At 40.4% G+C, this 18,996-nt stretch overlaps 1 long non-coding RNA gene across 7 annotated transcripts in view; it reads left to right on the plus strand.

Moving 5' to 3' along the window:
• The first annotated feature begins 385 nt into the window (after positions 1-385).
• Positions 386-18,996, plus strand: part of LOC147379948 (uncharacterized) — a 289,568-nt gene continuing 270,957 nt past the window's right edge. For 2 of the 7 annotated variants that reach the window (XR_015165195.1, XR_015165194.1), the window contains exon 1: positions 2,944-3,165. This is a non-coding gene — a long non-coding RNA (uncharacterized LOC147379948). Of the gene's footprint in view, positions 1,354-2,013; positions 2,089-2,928; positions 3,166-18,996 lie in introns of those variants that run through there. The other 5 variants (XR_015165191.1, XR_015165189.1, XR_015165192.1 and 2 more) reach the window with 5 other exon arrangements.

Consider the following 18,996-nt stretch of genomic DNA (forward strand, 5'->3'; position numbering starts at 1 on the left):
TGGCGGTGGAGGTAGGAGCAAGGAGAAGGTGGAGGAAGAGGCATCAGCATTTTGCTTTCTAAAGGTTCTTAGGAAGCTCTGGGCTTCCCTGGTGGAGATTTCAGCGTGTGGCCAAATTTAAGATCAGTGGTTCTTGAACTTGAGTATATATCAGAATCACCTGGAGGGCTTGTTAAACAGATTCTGGTTCTAATCCTAAGTTTTCCTAGTAACTTGGTGTCAAGTGGAGCTTGAATGTTTGCATTGCTAACAAAAATGTTCTCCAGTAATACTGATGCTACTGGTCTGGGGAGCAAACTGTGAGAACCATCCTTCTAGAGTTTCAAGTGGGTTAGTATTACCAGAATGGATGGGATGGAAATCTTCAAAATCTAAAGGTGAATTTGGGTTAGGTTAGTAAAACAATGTAACATGGCTTGGGAAATATTTGTACAGCCACGCTTTTCTGCTGTGATGGGCATGCTTGAATTTGATTGACAGCATGTTTTGCTGCAGTTGGATTTAGCCCAGGTTTCTGAGACCCACCCATGGTCCATTTCCTATGGGTTAACACTGTTTCCTAAATGCAAGTTAAGAAAAATGTCCGTCCACCGCTGCTGTGAAACACTGGTGTCCTGTGAGGCTTTACGGTGCACTGTGACTGCCGTGTCATTACTCCCAGGGTTTGGCGGTTACAGTGATGCTGTGATGTTGTGGAAACCTGCAGAGCTGTGATAACTGTCCTTTCTCTAGCAGGGCTGCAGCTTTTTCTTTACTGGGCTGAACAGTGCCTAGTCTGGCCAGATCTTGCTTCAGCTTAATAAGTAGTTTCTTTTTCTTCTATTATAAATATCATCTGCACAACTCTCTTAGCTTTCCTCGACCCATTAAAAGGTCAGTAGGTTTCCTATTAGCAGCTGCTGTTGATGGTTTCCTGCAGAGGCCTCAGCGTGGACCTCCCTGCCTTGAATTTGAGCTGGGGTAGAACAAGAGGAATGGAGAAGGCAATGGCACCCCACTCCCGTACTCTTGCCTGGAAAATCCCATGGACAGAGGAGCCTGGTAGGCTGCAGTCCATGGGGTCGCTAAGAGTCGGACATGACTGAGCGACTTCCCTTTCACTTTTCACTTTCATACATTGGAGAAGGAAATGGCAACCCAGTGTTCTTGCCTGGAGAATCCCAGGGATGGGGGAGCCAGGTGGGCTGCCTTATACGGGGTCGCACAGAGTCGGACACGACTGACGTGACTTAGCAGCAGCAGATCTAGAGGAAGGAGGGAGGTGTGGAGAACCCACTAATACCTGCCTCCCAATTTCACACTGCAAAAGCTAGGCTGGAACCAGTCTATCTTCTTCAGCAGAGCTGGCCGCAGGTAAAACACAATTTGCATGTTTGTTTCTGAGGCCCCCAAACAGTAACTTCCATTTAATCTCTTTTCTTTTTTTTTTGGTTGTTCTTCAGTTGCTAAGTCTTGTCTGACTCTTTGTGACCCCAGGGACTGCAGCACGCCAGGCTTTCCTGTCCTTCACTATCTCCTGGAATTTGCTCAAACTCATGTCCACTGAGTTGGTGATGCCACCCAACCATCTCATCCTCTGTTCCCTCCTTCTCCTGCCCTCAATCTTTCCTGGCATCAGGATATTTTCCAATGAGTTGGCTCTTTGTATCAGATTAGAACTTTTTAAATACAAAAACAAAACATCCGATTAACTTTATCACTTTTTACATATCCTGCCTCTGCCAGTTGCCAATTCTTGTTTTCTTAAGAAAACAGTTCTTATTTTCAGTTTGCTGTCTGGTTTCCCTGTGGTTCTAGATCTGATTAATTAAACTTCCTTGGTTGTGGATTTCTAGGTGACCCATAGGTGAGACAGAGTTCCAGAGACAATGGTACATGTGTGTGTGTGTGCATGCTCAGTCATGTCCGACTCTGTGAACTCTGCGGCCCCGTGGACTGTAGCCTGCCAGGCTTCTCTGTCCATGGGATTCTCCAGGCAAGAATACTGGAGTGAGTTGCCATTTCCTACTCTAGGGGATCTTCCCGACCCAGGAATTGAACCCACATCTCCTGCACTGGCAGGCAGATTCTTTACCTCTGCGCCACCTGGTAAGCCCTCAATAGTACGTACATTTCTTTTACTCAATTTTACCTTTCTTATAAAAACAACCACCCTTTGTACTAAACTACCCATGTGTATTTATTAAATGCTATATTAATGAAGAATATATATATATAGGTTAAAATGTAAGAGACATAAAACCTAGGTATTTTAGTAATCTTGCTTATTAAATGCTTATATAGTACTTAATGTCAATCCTTTAAAAAATCTATAACTTAAAAAAAGGATGCTGTCACTTTAGAATTTCTGACATCTGAAGTCCCTGTAAATTCATGCACTTTCTTGAGCTTTAGGTATTTTCAGTTCTTCTTTAATAAAGACAGTTATCAAAGCTTAACCTATCTCTACAATTAACTAAAGTCAGCTTCCAGACATTTTAAACTTCCTTCTCCTCACATGCCCACCTTTCCTTTTTCATGGTTTAGAGGAAAAGAGAAAAGATCCTAATTATATACACCAGCTCCATTTACCTGCTCCACTTCACCATGATTGTGCTTTTCTGATTAGGAGAAAATTTGCTTTTCTCTGACCACTTCTGAGATTTAGCTCTTTGCCCTTTCCAGGGGAAGAGAGTCCTAATTTACACTGAATACATGCGTTTAGTCATTACCACTAAATGTTACGCTTCTTACTGAGAGTCTCCTGGAACTGATCTGTCTGGCTTTTGGTACAGCAGAGCTTCTTTTAAGGGACTTCACTGAGGGTTGAGTGTATGTCGAAGCCCATCACACAATAAGATTATTCAGTTAGAAATGGGAGTGATTTTTTTCCCATGACAGGGATGATTGTTTTTCTTCTGAGCCAGGTGCATCCCATTGAAAGGAGATCAGTAGGAGCAGCCCATGGAATGTCTGCAGGCTGACCAGGATGCAGCCACTGGAGGGAGCAGGGCATGACTGTTGTTCCCTGTGCTTTGTATTGGCAAGCTATTAAGTCTTCAGGAAAATCAGGTGTAAATCCTATAGAAACTTAAAAAACTTCAGCTCCATTTACTAAGCTCCTTGGAATAGTAGAGGTCTCTGTTTCCTCTGTAAAATATGGTGCATTGTGTTTTAAGAGTTGTGGTAAGTACCTAATGCTCTATTACCAACCACTTCTGCTCCCACGGATGACTTCACTTCTCAAGAGTCAGCTGCCTTTGTGCAAACTTGTTTATGCCCATTGTCTTTGTTATCATAATTATATAACTTTATTAAATATTACATAAGTATATGGGACTTTAATGCAAGAAGAAAGTGTTTCTATGAAAGCTAAGCTTCTTTGGAAAAGATTTGATAAAACAAGTAACTAAGAAGAATTGTTATCAAATTAGGGATGGGCAAAACATCTGCAAAAGATTAGAAAATATTATAAAAGTCTGGGAGAATTCAGCATTTAGATTGTTTTGTCTCATCTAAAGAAATTAGATGCTGCATTATGGATGTGGTTTATGCAAGAAAGACAATAAAGAACTCCAATCAACAGGCTCAAAGTAGAAGCAGCAGCTTTGGCTCTGCATGAATACATTGATGAATAAATGTGCATCTATAGGTTTAGCTTTGAATAATATGTTTAAGAAATTTTAACTGCCTTTTCTGATTAGGCCAACTGTCAGTTCCCATTGTGTTTACTCCTCATGCAACCCAAGTGTGACCTGGATGTTCCTGCTCTATGAGAATCACAGGAAATTGTCCCAGAGCTCCATACTGGGTCTTGTGGATTTTGAGTTCTGGGAGGGCTCACATGTTCATGGTCACCTCAGGCTTTGAACTTCTGCTTTTCTGTATTTTGGATTTTGCATCATCACCTGTCCCTTATGTGCTGTTTGTTCGGTGCCTCTTAGCCCTGCCTATATAACTTGGATTTCTTTAATTTCTATAAAATAAACTTAAATAAAACATTTATACGTATAGTGACTGAAGTGGGGAAAAGGGAGGACAGGGCAAGGTTTTACAAGTTAGAATGAAAAGAATTTCAAATTGGAAATGAGGTATCTTAAGGCACCCTACTGCTGAGAACATAACACCCTACGGTGTGCTGCTGCTACTGCTAAGTCACTACAGTCATGTCCGACTCTGTGCAACCCCATAGACGGCAGCCCACCAGGCTCCCCCGTCCCTGGGATTCTCCAGGCAAGAACACTGGAGTGGGTTGCCATTTCCTGCTCCAATGAGTGAAAGTGAAAAGTGAAAGTGAAGTCGCTCAGTCGCGTCCGACTCTTAGCGACCCCATGGACTGCAGCCTACCAGGCTCCTCCATCCAGGGGATTTTCCAGGCAAGAGTACTGGAGTAGGGTGCTAGGCTCACGTAATTTTCCTAGTTCCTTCTAACTGCTTTCTTCTCTCTTCTGGCTCTTCTCTTCTTTCCTGTTTATCTTAGGGCATACCAGAGCAGCTTAGCCTTCCCTTTGTTGCCTTGTTTCCTGCTGGCCCTCCCTCTCTAGTGGGTTCTCAGCTCCTTCCCTGCCCAGATAGTCAGTAGGGTGACCGAATCCTAAGACCTGGAAAACCCTTGAAAGTACAGGTGCCTTTTCTCTAGGACAAAAGGCAGGAAATTGGGATTGTTCTGGGCAAACCACAACCTGCTATTTATCAAAGTATCTTCCTAACTGCAGGCTGTTTTCTCCTTAAGAATCCTGGTGTTAACAGATTAAACTTTTTTCACTCCATTACATATACTGTCCAAATTTTGTTAAACTCAAAACAGCCAATTCTTTCTCTCCTCTGGGGAGTGTTATTCACTGAAACAAAGTGTGCTTTTTATTGGCCATCACTGTTTCCTGTTTTGTTTTTTAACATGAGTCCCTTAGCAGACACCAATATTCTCCATTTCATTGAAGGAAAAACTGAGCTTAAGAGGGTGAGATATACAGGACAGTTAAGTGTTTTGCAGGAGATTAAGCTGTAGAAATGTAAGGTTTATTATAACCTTAAAAGTGTAAGACTTATTATGATATTTATTATATGTATAATAAGAGTCAAAAGTTATAGGGGAGCTGTGAATATTACACTACATCAGCTTGATGGCTTTTCTGGGTTTGAGCCTCTGAGCATCTTATTTGGTGCCTTTTATTCTTGCTCCCTGACTCTAAACCTGATTCTTGGAAATGGCTCTCCCAGTAATCCTGAATCCTGACTTTCAGCCTCCTTATTATTTCAGTCTTGGACCTCAGCTGAGTCGTCCAATCACCCTGAATTGTAAGTCCTTGAGTTGGGTTATTGTGATGCTGATAGATGGATGAGAACTAAATTGAAGCCATCAGCCTCGTTTTCCTTACTCACCTATTTCCAGATGTGGAAGTTAATGGGCTTGGATTGGCTGCTAACACTGAGTCTCATCAAAGGCCATTTTCCCTACAGGCATTAACTGCAATTTATTGATTGGGTGGAGGCTGGAGGCATTTGGGGCATGGATTCGTATGAGGGCCTTGAAAATGATTGGAGCTGAAATCTAAGCCTGCCACCCGAGTTTGTCAAATTGAACAGGAACACTGTGACTTTGGATTCAGAAGCCAGGTGGGCTGAGAAAATGAGCAGTTAAAAATGTCTTATCTTATTACAAAGAGATAAGCAGCTCTTTCCTTCCTCTTAGGGTAAACTTGGGCCCACTTTATATGTGCCAATTTCTGCTGCTGAAATCAGGGGATACATCTAGTTCTTCATTGGCTCCTGTAGTCAGTCATTGAGGTCTACTTAGACTGTCTGCATCTGCTGTTTCTACTTCAGCTCCTGCCTTGTTTTTAACATTTAAGTATAGTTGATTTACACTATTGTGGTGGTTTCAGGTATATTGCATATTGATTCAGTATTTTTCAGAAGATATTTTATTATAGGTTATTATAAGATAAATACATATAATTCCCTATGCTATACAGTATATCTTTGTTGCTTGTCTATTTTATAAATAGTAGTTTGTGTCTTTTGTCTTTCTCAAACTATTCCAAAAAACTGAAGTGAAAGCAACACTCCCAAATTCTTTATATGTTTGGTAGAATTCCCCTGTGAAGCTGTCTGGTCCTGGACTTTTGTTTGCTGGGATTTTTTTTTTTAATACTTTTAAAAAATTACAAATTTAATTTCACTTCTGATCCATCTGTTCAAATTGTCTATTTCTTGTTGACTCAGTCTTTGCATACTGTGTTTCTAGAAATTTATTTCTTCTAGGTTGTCTGATTTATTGGCATGAGACTGTTCACAGTATTCTTTCATGATTTTTTAATACTTCTGTGATGTTGATTGTTATTTATCCTAATTCATTTCTTATTTTGTTTATTTGGGTCCCCTCTCTTTTCTTCTTGGTGAGTCTGGCTAAAGGTTTATCAATTTTGTTTATCTTTTCAAAAAGCCAGTTCTTAGTTTCATTGATCCTTTTTATTGTTGTTTTATCTCTGTTTTATAAATTTCTTCTCTAATCCTTATTAGTTCCTTCCTTCTGCTGATTTTGGGTTTTGTTTATCTTATTCTTTTAAGTAGTGGAAACAGTGTCAGACTTATTTTTTTGGGCTCCAAAATCACTGCAGATGGTGACTGCAGCCATGAAATTAAAAGACGCTTACTCCTTGGAAGGAAAGTTATGACCAACCTAGATAGCATATTCAAAAGCAGAGACATTACTTTGCCAACAAAGGTCCATCTGGTCAAGGCTATGGTTTTTCCAGTGGTCACGTATGGATGTGAGAGTTGGACTGTGAAGAAAGCTGAGGGCCAAAGAATTGATGCTTTTGAACTGTGGTGTTGGAGAAGACTCTTGAGAATCCCTTGGACTGCAAGGAGATCCAACCAGTCCATTCTAAAGGAGATCAGTCCTGGGTGTTCTTTGGAAGGAATGATGCTAAAGCTGAAACTCCAGTACTTTGGCCACCTCATGCGAAGAGTTGACTCATTGGAAAAGACTCTGATGCTGGGAGGGATTGGGGGCAGGAGGAAAAGGGGACGACAGAGGATGAGATGGTTGGATGGCATCACCGACTCAATGGATGTAAGTTTGAGTGAACTCCGGGATTGGTGATGGACAGGGAGGCCTGGCGTGCTGCAATTCATGGGGTCGCAAGGAGTTGGACAGGACTTAGCGACTGAACTGAACTGAGGTTATGTATTTGAGATATGTCTTGTTTCTTGAGGAAGGCCTGTGTCGCTATGAACTTCACTCTTAAAGCTGCTTTTGCTGCCTCCCATGGATTTTGTACGGTTGTGTTTTCATTGTCATTTGTCTTGAGGTATTACCTGATTTCTTTGTTGAGTCATTGATTCTTTTTAGTAGCATGTTGTTTAGTCTCCATATGTTTGTTCTTTTCCTGTTTTTCTTCCTATAGTTGATTTCTACTTTCATACTGTTGTAATCAGAAAAGATGCTTGATGTAATTTCTGTCCTCATAAATTTAAGGCTTGTTTTGGGATCTAGTATGTGATATATTCTGAAGAGAATTCCCTGTGCACTTTAAAAGAATGTGTATTCTGCTGTTTTTGGTTTTAGTGTCCTGTAGATATCAATTAAGTCCAACTGGTCTGTTTTATTATTTAGGATCTCTATTGCCTTGTTGATTTTTGGTCTAGATGATCTGCCCATTGATGTCAGTAGGGTGTTAAAGTCTCCTACTAGCACTGTGTTATTGTCAATTTTTTTTTTTCTTTGTTTGTTAGTATTTGCTTTGTATATTTAGGTGCTCTTGTATTGGGTATGTGTATGTTAATGAGTGTAATATCCTTTTCTTATATTGATCCCTTTATCATTATGTAATGCTTTATAAAAATGCATTATGTAAAAATATAAAATGTATTTTTTTCTGATGAGTATTGCTACCCCTGCTTTCTTGTCATTTCCATTTGCATGAAGTATATTTTTCCAGTCCTCTCACTCTCAGTCTGTATGTGTCTTTCACCCTGAAGTGAGTCTCTTGTAAGCAGTATATTGAATAGCCACCCCCCCCTTTTTTTTTAAACCCAGTCAGCCATTGATTGGAGCATTTAGTACACTGTCATGTGAAATAATTATTGATAGGTATGTACTTATTGCCACTTTATTCCTTTTTTTCCCAATTGTTTTTATAGTTCTTTGTTCATTTGTCATTCTTTTTGTTTTTCCCATTGTGGTTTGAGTACTTTTTATTTCAGGAATTGAACTACCTATTTTTGATTGAGATTGCTTTATAATTTATAGTTTCTTTTTAAAATGATCTTGTGTTTAGATTGATTCATTTTTTTTTTTTACTAGCTTTGGAACTAAGTATCTGATGGACTGATTTTCTCTGTTTTATTATTTGTTAAGAGGTTTTCTCTTTCTCTTTCATTTGGGAGCAGTTCCTCTGCCCTTTCCTTTTATTTAATTTCCTCTGTTTTTACGAATTTAGGTGAGACAGTCATCTATTGTGGTCTTGAAGGGCTATTTTTATGTGTGAGGGCTGTCTGTAGACTTGGTGTACCCAGGTTCTTTCGTTGTGATGGCTGTAGTTATTGTGGATGCCTGCCACATCTTTCCCTAGGGTGTGCTGGCTGCTATCACCTTGATAAGGAGTGTGGTTAGTGTTAGAGAGGCTAGAGCCCAAGCCCGGAGTGTGAGGCAGGACTTCCTGTCTGCTCAGCGGCTATCAATTCCTGTCAGGATTGAGGTCTGCCTCCTACATTGGTGGAACAGATGCCCTGAGGGTCAGACTCAGATTGACTATGTTCTCTTTAAGTGTATTTTTTTCTTTTCCGTGCCCTGAGGCCTTTGCCCCAAAGGAGGCGAGTAGCTATAGTGACTGTGGATTGTATACTTTCAGAGGTCTTATGCACAGCTTGTGTAGGCATCTGTGACTCCACTCAGATGCAATCCAAGGTCATATTTTTTCCCTCTTGGGGTTGTTCCAGATCTAGTGCAAGGTAATGGTATAGAGTGGACTGGGCTGGGATGTTTGCTCAGCTGGGACTGGGGATCTTGATGTGTTGGTTGTAGGGGTTTGAGTAACTGAGCTGTTGTCAGATGTCTGGGCTGCTTCTGGGGTGCTTTTTGAGTCACTGCCAACATTGGCTGCCATTGCCTATCCGGACCACACTTCAGGTCCCAAGTTGTCTTAGCATCCATAGACTGAGTCTTTTCCTAGGACCAGGCTGCCTTAGATCTGGTACCAAGGTGTGGTGTGGGGTGAACATAGCTGGGGTATTCACTCACCTTGGGTTGGGAAATGTGATGAGGTGGCATCCGCTAGGGCAGACCTCTCTGTGCCTCATTTGGTTGCAAGCTACCACCTGTGCATTCCTTGTGATTGGAGTTCCAGGCTTCTCCAGCCTTTTTCTCAATCCTAGCAGTTTTCTAACCAGCCAAGGTGGCTTGTATCCTCTGTGAATGACCCCAGGACTGGGACACCCTGTCTGTGGTCTGACCTGCTCATTCTCCAGGATGAGAGTACATCTGTGTGGCCTTCCTTTTCCTCTGAGTTCTCTATTAGAGACATGGGTTCTGACTGAGTGCCTTCCCCCCATCCCACCCAATTCCATAGAAATCTTTCTTGCAGCCTTGGTTTTGTAGGAGTTTTTGTGCTAGTTTCCAGTTAGTTTTCCATGAGAATTGTTCCAAATGTAGATGTATTTTTGTTCTGTTTGTTGGTGGAGGTGAGCCCCATGTCCTCTTATCTACCATCTTGAGCCCTTCTCTTTCCTCCTGTCATATATCCACTCCACTCAGGCTTCTCACCTCTTCCACTCCAACCTATTTGCTCTTACAGTGACCATCAGTGCCTTTCCCATTGCTAAAAACAGTTCTCAACTCTAATTGCTCTATCACAGCATTTAGCATGTTTGGTTATAATCTTATATTCTTGAAACAGTTTCTTCCTTTGGGTTCCAGAATATCACACTCTTCTGGTTTCCTGACACCTCAATGGCCACTCCACATCTCATTGCCTTTGGTTGGTGCAACCTGAACTTCTTGACCCCTAATTATTGGATTCTCTAGAGTACCGTCCTTGGATATCTTCCTTGTTCTGCCTACACCCACACCTATCCAGACTCATGTATTAAATATTATGTCTGATGATGACTCCCAAGTTTTTATCTTTGGCCTGAAATGCTCCCATGGGCTTGAAATGCATATAATCATATGCTTACCAAACTCTCTACTTAAATTTTAATAGACATTTAAAAAATTAATATCTCACACTGAACCTCTGCTCTCCCCTTTATGATTTTCCTAATTTTTATTTATCAATAAAGGGCAACTCCTCCCTTTCAGTTGCTTGGGCTCAAGTGCTGGAAGTCATCCCTAATTTATCTTTTTATCTAACATTCTACTTTCAGTGGATCAGCATAGTATATTGGTTTTATTTTCAAGATGCTCAAATACCCATAATCTGACCACCACTTATCACCTCTCCTACTATCACCCTGGTCCCATATGCCATCCTCTTTCACCTGGTTTATTGCAGTATCATCCCTGAATGGTCTCCATGCTTCTGCCTTGGCTGCCTGCTATGGTGAAGTTTCAACGTGGCAGCTAGAATGATTCTTTAAAAACCAAAGTCAAATTATGTTGCTCCTCTGCTCAAAACCTTGAATGGATCCACGTTTCACTCAGAGTAACAGCCAGAGTCCTTAATAAAGCTCTTACTACAAGACTCTTCACACCTCTTTCTGAGCCAATGTCCTGATAGTTGCCTCCTGTCTTACTACATGTCAGTGACCACTCTGGCTTCCAATCCTCCAGTCATTCCTGCCTCATGAGGTTTTCACTTGTTCCCTCCGCCTGGGACTTCCTCATACCACATGTGTGCACAGTTGTCTCACTTTCTTAGGGTCTTTGCTCCAATGTTAAATTTTTGGTAAGACCTTCCCTGCTCATCCTATTTGAGATTGAAAACCCCACTCACCCAGAACTTCCTACCCTAGTTCCTCTTATTTTATAGAACTTACTTTACATGGAACAGAATATAAAAAGACAGTAGTGGTATAGATAAAATTATTTGTCCATGAATTTTAGTACCAGATGGGATTTTTATTCTTGAAGGTAATAATGTTTTCAGTTTCTGAGGCTTCTTGCCAGAAATATAGTAATCATTCTTAACCACTCTGTTCAAACAGTAGTGGTTTAAAAAGAAGCATCTATGTTGCTTGAATGGTAGCCATCACATACCTGTCTCTGCCTGAAGAACTGACCTTCAGTCTCTGCCTTATAGTAAGCATGTTTGAACACTTAGTAGTGACATGGCAGTGTGCCTTTTCACCCCTAACTTTCTTTGTTGGAAATTAATTATATTTGTCTAAGCATGTTTTTAAAATGTTTATATCTTAATGACATAAATTTATTTTAGAATTATGGTCTTATCTATGAATGTAAGTCTAGATGAATTGAATCCTCAATCATAGGGAACCACAGGTAGTGGGAACTAAGTACTGAACAGACTTGGGTGGCAAAATCAGGATCTGGGAAGCTAAGTTAAAGGAACCCTGAAACTGTGAACCCTATCCAGTGGAATTTGCCTCCTGTTATTGGATTGAAGAAAAGGGTCCAGTGCCCATCCCATCTCCATTTTACTAGGTGCACAGCTGACTGGCTGCTTCTGTCTAGAGCAGCACCCCAAACCACTTCTCAACCTATTAAGAAGTGATAACATTATTTAAATATATCTTAGCTTGCTTTCAAATGGGATGCATTTAAAATACATTTGAAATATAAGTGAATTATTCATTTACCAAAGAGCAGACTTTTACTAAAATAGTTCAGGATGAAAAGCAGCATATGAAATTATCTGATTGTCACCTACTTGCATTCTAACAACCATATGTACTCTTCCATTCACTTTGGGTATTTTCAGTCTTCAGGCTGAAAGGTCAAATAGCATTTTGAGATTTGAGAATTTTGAGGCCTCTGATTAAATCCACACCTACTGGTGATCCAACTGGTGATGCTTCCATATCAGGAAACATCAGGAGAAGAACTTCTCATGTTTGGACAGCCAGCACTATCTGAAATTTTGATAAAGTGCAAATTCAATTATTTAGAAGTCAAAAACTACAAATTAAGATATATGCTTTAATACAGCTTGCTCTCCCCGCTGCCTCTCTCTGTCTCCTCTCCCCTGCTCTCCCTTTCTTTCCCTCTCTGTCTTTCTCTGGCCAACTTTCTATCCTTCTGTTTGGAATATTGCTTTAGATGCCTCATTAGTTTAATCAGTGTTAGAGAACATCTAATGAGTTAGTCAGTCAGTCAAAATTGGACTATTTCGAGTGGAAGCACCCATTTCCTGAGATGGAGAATCACAGAGTCTAAGTTTGGAAGGAATCTTAAATTTTCATCTAGACTAATGATTCTCAACTGCAGTTGCACAGTAGAATCATATGGGAGTATTTTAAAATCTTCATGCCCTAGACCAAAGGAAATCAAGTTTCTTGGGATTGTGCCTAGGTGTCCGTATTAAAACAAAAACAAAACCCTAACTGTTTCTACTTTGCAGCCAAGTTTGAGAGCCATGACCAAAGTAAACTCACTTGATGCTTAAATCTCCTTTGCATTGTTGTCACTGCCTCAGACATGGCTGATCTCTGTTAAGGTACTTCCAAGGAAGAAAGTGCTCAATCCCTAAATAAGAGCTCTGTAGGAAGGTCTTTTTATGCAGTAAGTCCCCTACATAAGAACCTTCAGGTTGTGAACCTTCAAAGATGCGAATATCGTCTGCATGTCCAAGCACGTAAGTTAGCTCTATTTGAGGAGGTACTGTTACTTTTTGAGACACAGGGCCCAAACATAGAAAGGTACTCGAAGGTTGCAGCAGCCGTTCAGAATGGAGTCCAGGGCTACTGCGTCATCCACGATGAGAAAAAAAGAACCACTATCCAGACATCACTGATCATTTTTTCAAGAGGGTAGCTAGAATTGAATCCAGCAAGGAACCAGAACCTGTGCCATCGCCGTCAGATGTGAGTGAAATTGCAGCTTCCCCTCCATCTCCTGTTGCTGATGGCCCTTCAGCTCTACCATGTGCCACCTCCTCCCCCTCCTCCAGTCAGTAACTCTTCTTGCCTGTTCGCTCAATGCCAGCCCCTGTATGCCAGCTGTTATGTTGTACTATGATACTTTTCAAGGTACTGTACTGTAAGATTAAAAATGTTTCACTTTTCTTGTTTGTTTTTCAAGATTTTTTTTTGATGTGGGCCATTTTAAAATTCTTTACTGAACTTGTTACAGTACTGCATCTGTGTTTTGTTTTGTTTTTTTTGGCCATGAGGCATATGAGATCTGAGCTCCCTGACCAAGGGTTGAACCTGTACCCCTGGCATTGTAAGGTGAAGTTTTAATCACTAGACCCTCAGGGAAGGCCCTTGTTTGTTTTTCATGTATTATTTGTGTGAAAAGTATTATAAACCTATTACAGTACAGTATTATAGAGTCAATTGTGTTAGTTGGACACCAAGGTTAAATTTGTTGGACTTACAAATGCAGTCTTGGAATGGAGCTTGTTCATATGTGGGGGACTTACTGTATTAATATGAAAGCTTTCTCCTTATACCTTCTCTACTCATTGTTTTTAATTCTATCGTTTGGGACCACAAAGAGCAAATTTCACTTTTCTGCATCACAGTTCTTTGAAAATTAGAAGAAAGTTATCATTTGTTTACTTTTTTAAAAAGCCAAATATTTATTGAATATTTTGTTTAGTCCCAGACCTGCCTTGGAGCCCTAGTACACTGAAAAGTGGTCGCTGCGCTTATGATGCTCACAGTATACTGGGGAAGATTGAAAAATCAGTGATTTTGGTGGACAGCTCAACAATGCGCTGTTACCCTCTTATCTCCCCACCTTGCATCTCACCCTGTCTTACCCGTCTCTGAGAAAAATAGCCTCAACTTCAACTTGTTTTCATAGGACAGTATTTGAAGTTGTCTGTCTACTGAGGTTTGGACTTACTTCAGGTTGTATACATCCCTAATAATGTATGGCTCCAAGGGTGGATCTGGAGTCTGAATGAGGGTGGAAAAGTGAGGAAGGGACTCACGCAAGAGCTTTTAATATGCCTGCTGTGGGGCACGATTCAAGAGGCTGAGATTGTATTTGCAGATGTATATAGGGAAGTGTTTGAAAATAGGCTTTTTAAAATCTATCTGCCCACTTCTTTACCCAAGCTCCAAGACAGTTTCAGTGTCTTCCAAGTGCTCAGCATTTCAAAGAGCAGATTTGTGCCAGAAGCAACAGCCCGTTCAATCCTCACGGTCTTGTCTTCTCGGCCACATTTGACTTCACTGAGCTCTCTATTCATGCCCTGGCTGCGTGTGTCCATCCTTCTCTCACTTGGTCCTCCCACTCCCTAACCATGGGCGATCCTTTAGATTCCATATTTGGTCCTCGGTTATTGTTTATGTGCACCTTTTCATTTGGATTTCTCAGGATTTAACTACCACTTAAATGATTATATGTTCCAAGTTTTTATTTTCAGCCTTAGAGTACAACATAAGTTATCAATTATCTGTTAAAGTCAAATGTCATTGTAATAACACTTATTATCTTTTACTTAAAGACCACTTTGCATTTGCTGCTGTCAAATATTCTCAGTACTTGAAATCAAATGATTCTTTTTTTTTTTTTTCCTTTCCTGGCTTTCCTGTCTCTCCAGTGGTACTGATTCTCCCAGCCATCCAAGTACATTGGGTTTCTATTTTTTTCCTAGTAAAACAAATATTATAGTTGAGACACTATTCTAGATGTTGGGCAGATTATGGACTGAAAGCTAAAGTTTCTGCTTCAGTGGAGTTTGCATTTCCATAGGAGAGTTAGACATTAATCATATAATCACAAAAGTATACTTTACTACTGATGAAAAGAGCAACAAGGAGCCATGAGAGTGTATAACAAGGGATCTGACTTAGACTTGGGGGTGAGGGGTGTCTTCCCTACAGAAGTGATATTTGACCTGAGATCTGAGTAATGAATCAGCCTTGAGAAGGACAGACATCTCAGGCAGTGGGAGGAAACTGTGCAAGTCAAAGAAAGTGATGTGTGTGGGAAAGTGATGTGGAAGAGAGAGTGGAAAAGGATGAGGCTGAGTCAGATCACGAAGGGCCTTGAGGCCAGGTTAAGTAAGGGGTGAAATGATCTCATTTATATTTTTGGGTGACCGTGATCTGTGAGGAAGATAATGGATTGTCAAGGAATGGGGCCCCTGGTCTGGAGGCTGTTGCAGTGGTGAGAAGAAAGAACAGGATGGTGGTTGTGGAGTAGACAGAAAATGCTGGCCCTGGGACACACATCCAAACCTCAGAATCACTGTGTCTGAACACACCTCATATTCAACCAGTCCACACGTTGCATTAAATTTTCCTGTCTAACGCCCTCTGCATCTATATTTTCCTTCGCATTCCTGTTCTTGCCACTGAATTCCAGAGCTATGAGTGAATGTCTAAATTATACTAAATCTATCTCCTGTTATGGTTCGTTCACTGAGAACTGCTGTTCCTCTGTCCCTAAACAGTTTAGGGACAGTTTAGTTCCCCACCCTACACAGGGTCTCAGGGGTCCCAGTAACCTGTCCCCCCTTCAGGATCTTTGTCAGCTTCTAATCGGACAAGAGAGAGTGTGTCTGTGTGTCTTAAAAGGCCATGGTTCCAAACTTGAATGAGCTCCCATCATCTGGTGCACTTTGAAAAGGTACAGATTTTTAGACTCCATGCCCAGAGGTTTGGACTCAACAGCTTTTGGGTGGCACCCAGGAACCTGTATTTTTTTGAAGCTCAAGTTTGTAAGGACCAGGCAGGTTTGATTTGCTCTGGGGCACCACTTATCTGCATTTCCCTTTATCCTGAAGAGGATACTTGGCATTTGGCTCTGGTCCCCATCTCCTCTGAGCTCTCTTCCTCCCCTAACTGAAACAACCTTTCTTACTGAAAACTTGATTTGATTTTAAAGGCTTCTGTTTTGTGGTTTTTCTTCTCGCTGGGGACTCTCTGATGTCTTCTCAGCAGGCATAGCCACCTGTGAAGGGACGTGCCATGCCATGGAGGACTGCTCCCTGGATGGCTGAGTGACAGGCAGGGTTTCCTGAGATTCATTATAAAACAGGCCCTGTATTTGCAGAGATGAGGTGTTGGATAGAGCAAGAGAGGAAAGTCAGAAACAAGAAAATAATCTTTTTGAAAAGACAGCCCTGATTCATGTATCCACCAATTAGATTTGCTTCCTTTTGGTCTTTAGATAAAAAAACTTAAATAAACATGACTGTGGTGCATCTGTTTTACTACTTCCAATCTTCTGACTACTAGAGCAAAACATTAATATCTTCTTTCCTTGGTAACAGTAAAAACTTAGATACCAATGGAAGGAGAGGGTGAACAGATGCAGTTTATCTCTGGGTGAGGACTGTGTGTGTGTTTATTCATATGTATTTGCACATATATATGTGATTAGCATCGATTTAATATTTTTATGGAACTGTAGCAATAGATCATGTTAGGTATGTGAAAAGAAAGTCGAAATTGAATCCCTGACCTAATATACCTAACTTTAGAGGCACAAGTGCATTATCAGATTTACATGAGCCAAAGAAATAACAGGAAGAGAAGTTTACTTGGTGTCCAAATATGGATTCATTACTTTTTATACTCTCTAATGTCTATTCTTAGAACTGCAGGCCTTTTCAAATGTCCTTTAATTTAATGTATATTCATTTAAAGTCAGTTTACTGACAAGTGATCACTGAGCCAGGGCAGGTGGCATAAGAACATGGATTTGCATTCCCTAAAATTGAGTCACTGAAACCTGAATGAAGAGGAACACCAATGAATTATAAATTTAAATTGATTGTGTGTGTGTATGTGTATGCATGCGTGCATGCGCACATGTACAAGTTGGGAAGGAGGTGAAATTGGGAGGAGGCGAGGAGAATGCCTTACTTCCACTCTCAGCACAGGGGAAGATAAATCAACACAGAAGATTAAAAAATGTGAAAGGCTTTTCCCATTCGCCTCGCTTCCCTGTCGGGTCTTTGAATGTGTTTGACCATGCAAAGCCACCTGTGCAGCCAGCAAGATGCTCCTGGTGTTTACAGGGCTCCCTTATGAATCTCCCCAAGCAGCTCTCGGGGAAGCTGGACACTTCCTTTGGAATGTCCTCTGTCTTTTTTAACCTTTCTCGAGGAGTTATTATAACTTTAATGACTGTTTGCTGTAAGGTTAGTGAGGATTTTATTTATCCCCCAAATCGAAAATGAGTGTCTTGCTGTTTTGTATCATTCAGGATGCCTTGTCCAATGGTGCTGGAATCTGTAAGTTGTGCAGTTCTGGGGCACCAGCCACATTGTGCTAGGAGGAAGGGGTTACTGGGGGGATGTTTCATGATTGGTGACCCTTGAAGTCGTGCAGCGTGGTGCTCAATATTCATTACATAATTGATCAAATTAATAAGCAATTGAGTGAGGAAATGCCTTTATTTTCATTTTTCATAGACAGTTTAGTGTAGTTTATGTTGAATCCAGATGAAACTAGAAATATAGAGACTATGGATTAAGAGAGACTTGGGTTCCATCCTGGCTCCCTCATTTATATACTGTGTGATTTGGGCATGTTTACTTAATTTTTTGAACCTCAGTTTGCATATCTGTAAAATAGGTAGAGTAATACCTACCCTGTAGAGTTATAAAAATAATTATATATACTATATATATATACATATATATAAAAATACAATCCCTGGCATAGAATATTAATATTATTCTGAATATTGTTACTGAATATTACTACTATACTATAGTAATATTCAATATTACTACTGAATATTAATAAAGATAATCATGGTTCTATGGTTTTCAATCTCATGTGAGTTATATTAGTAGCTGTGAGTGGAGTTAAGTAGAGCATGAACACAGGACTGAGCCAAAACTTGTATCCACTAAAGGTAGGGCTTGTTTCTTATCACACACGTAGCTTCTAGTCTGTTCCTATCCTAGTGATGAACACTGCATGGATTATTAAATAAGTTACCATATGAGCTTGCAACAGAAATCTTTGTTGAAACATAAAAACAATTAGTTGAGAATTACTGGTTCAGTGTTGTTTCGTGTAATGCGAAGGATGTGCATTTTATCATACGTTAGCTCTGGCCTGTGGTAATACAACCAACTGGAAAGAAGGCACAATGGGGCTCTGATATTAAATTCTGAATGTGCCACACAAGTATGGCCGAGAGAACAGCCCTATTCTGGCCAGCCTGGATTCCTCTTTTTGGTTCTATTTCTCCTCTGCCATGTCCCACTTTCTCTCTACAGTAATAAATTACTTATCAAGCCTGCTGCCTGCCCTGTAGGATTTATCAGATCTATTCCTTTCTATTATTATTGCCTCCTTCTTGCTGCTCTTTTTCATTATTTGTGCCTTTGCTCTTTCCATGCATTTATTAACTGAATTAGCACATTTCCAGTGTTTGTTCACATTTAATGAGGTATTGGTATTTTGACGGCGGAAATGAAGAAGTGAGACCCATGGGTGAGAATTTTATTGAACTTCACAGTATTTTATTTTCCAAGATGTGCAATTCACAAAGTCATAATCTTTTGTGCAATGTAAAGTGATACATGTCCCTACAGTATCTGATATTTTTATGGGTGAAAATATAACACTTTTAAGGAAAGTTCCTCAGACAAAACTGACTATATCCTCAAGAGTTCAGATTTATTTCATAGAAAACAAAACAAAACAAAAAAGAATCTTACAGTCACAGAACACATCAAATAAATTTAAGAAGTAATTAGAAATTCAAAATCAAGTTGGAAATGCCTCTGAATTAATTTGATTGAATAGTCTTAGTCAAGGTTCTTTTGGTGCAAATGACAGAAATCTACACAAACTGGCTGGAGCAGAAATGTGGGTGAGTGGGGTGGAGTTATTCTAAGAACACATAGATGTCCCAGAGTTTTCAAGGGCAGAAAACAGGACTGCAGCCTGGAGCTAGGAATCCATCAGAAC

The sequence above is a fragment of the Bos grunniens genome, chromosome 1 (genome assembly GCF_055505025.1).
Source record: "Bos grunniens cultivar Pamir isolate PY7600 chromosome 1, Bosgru_T2T1.0, whole genome shotgun sequence".
Lineage (NCBI taxonomy): Eukaryota > Metazoa > Chordata > Mammalia > Artiodactyla > Bovidae > Bos > Bos grunniens.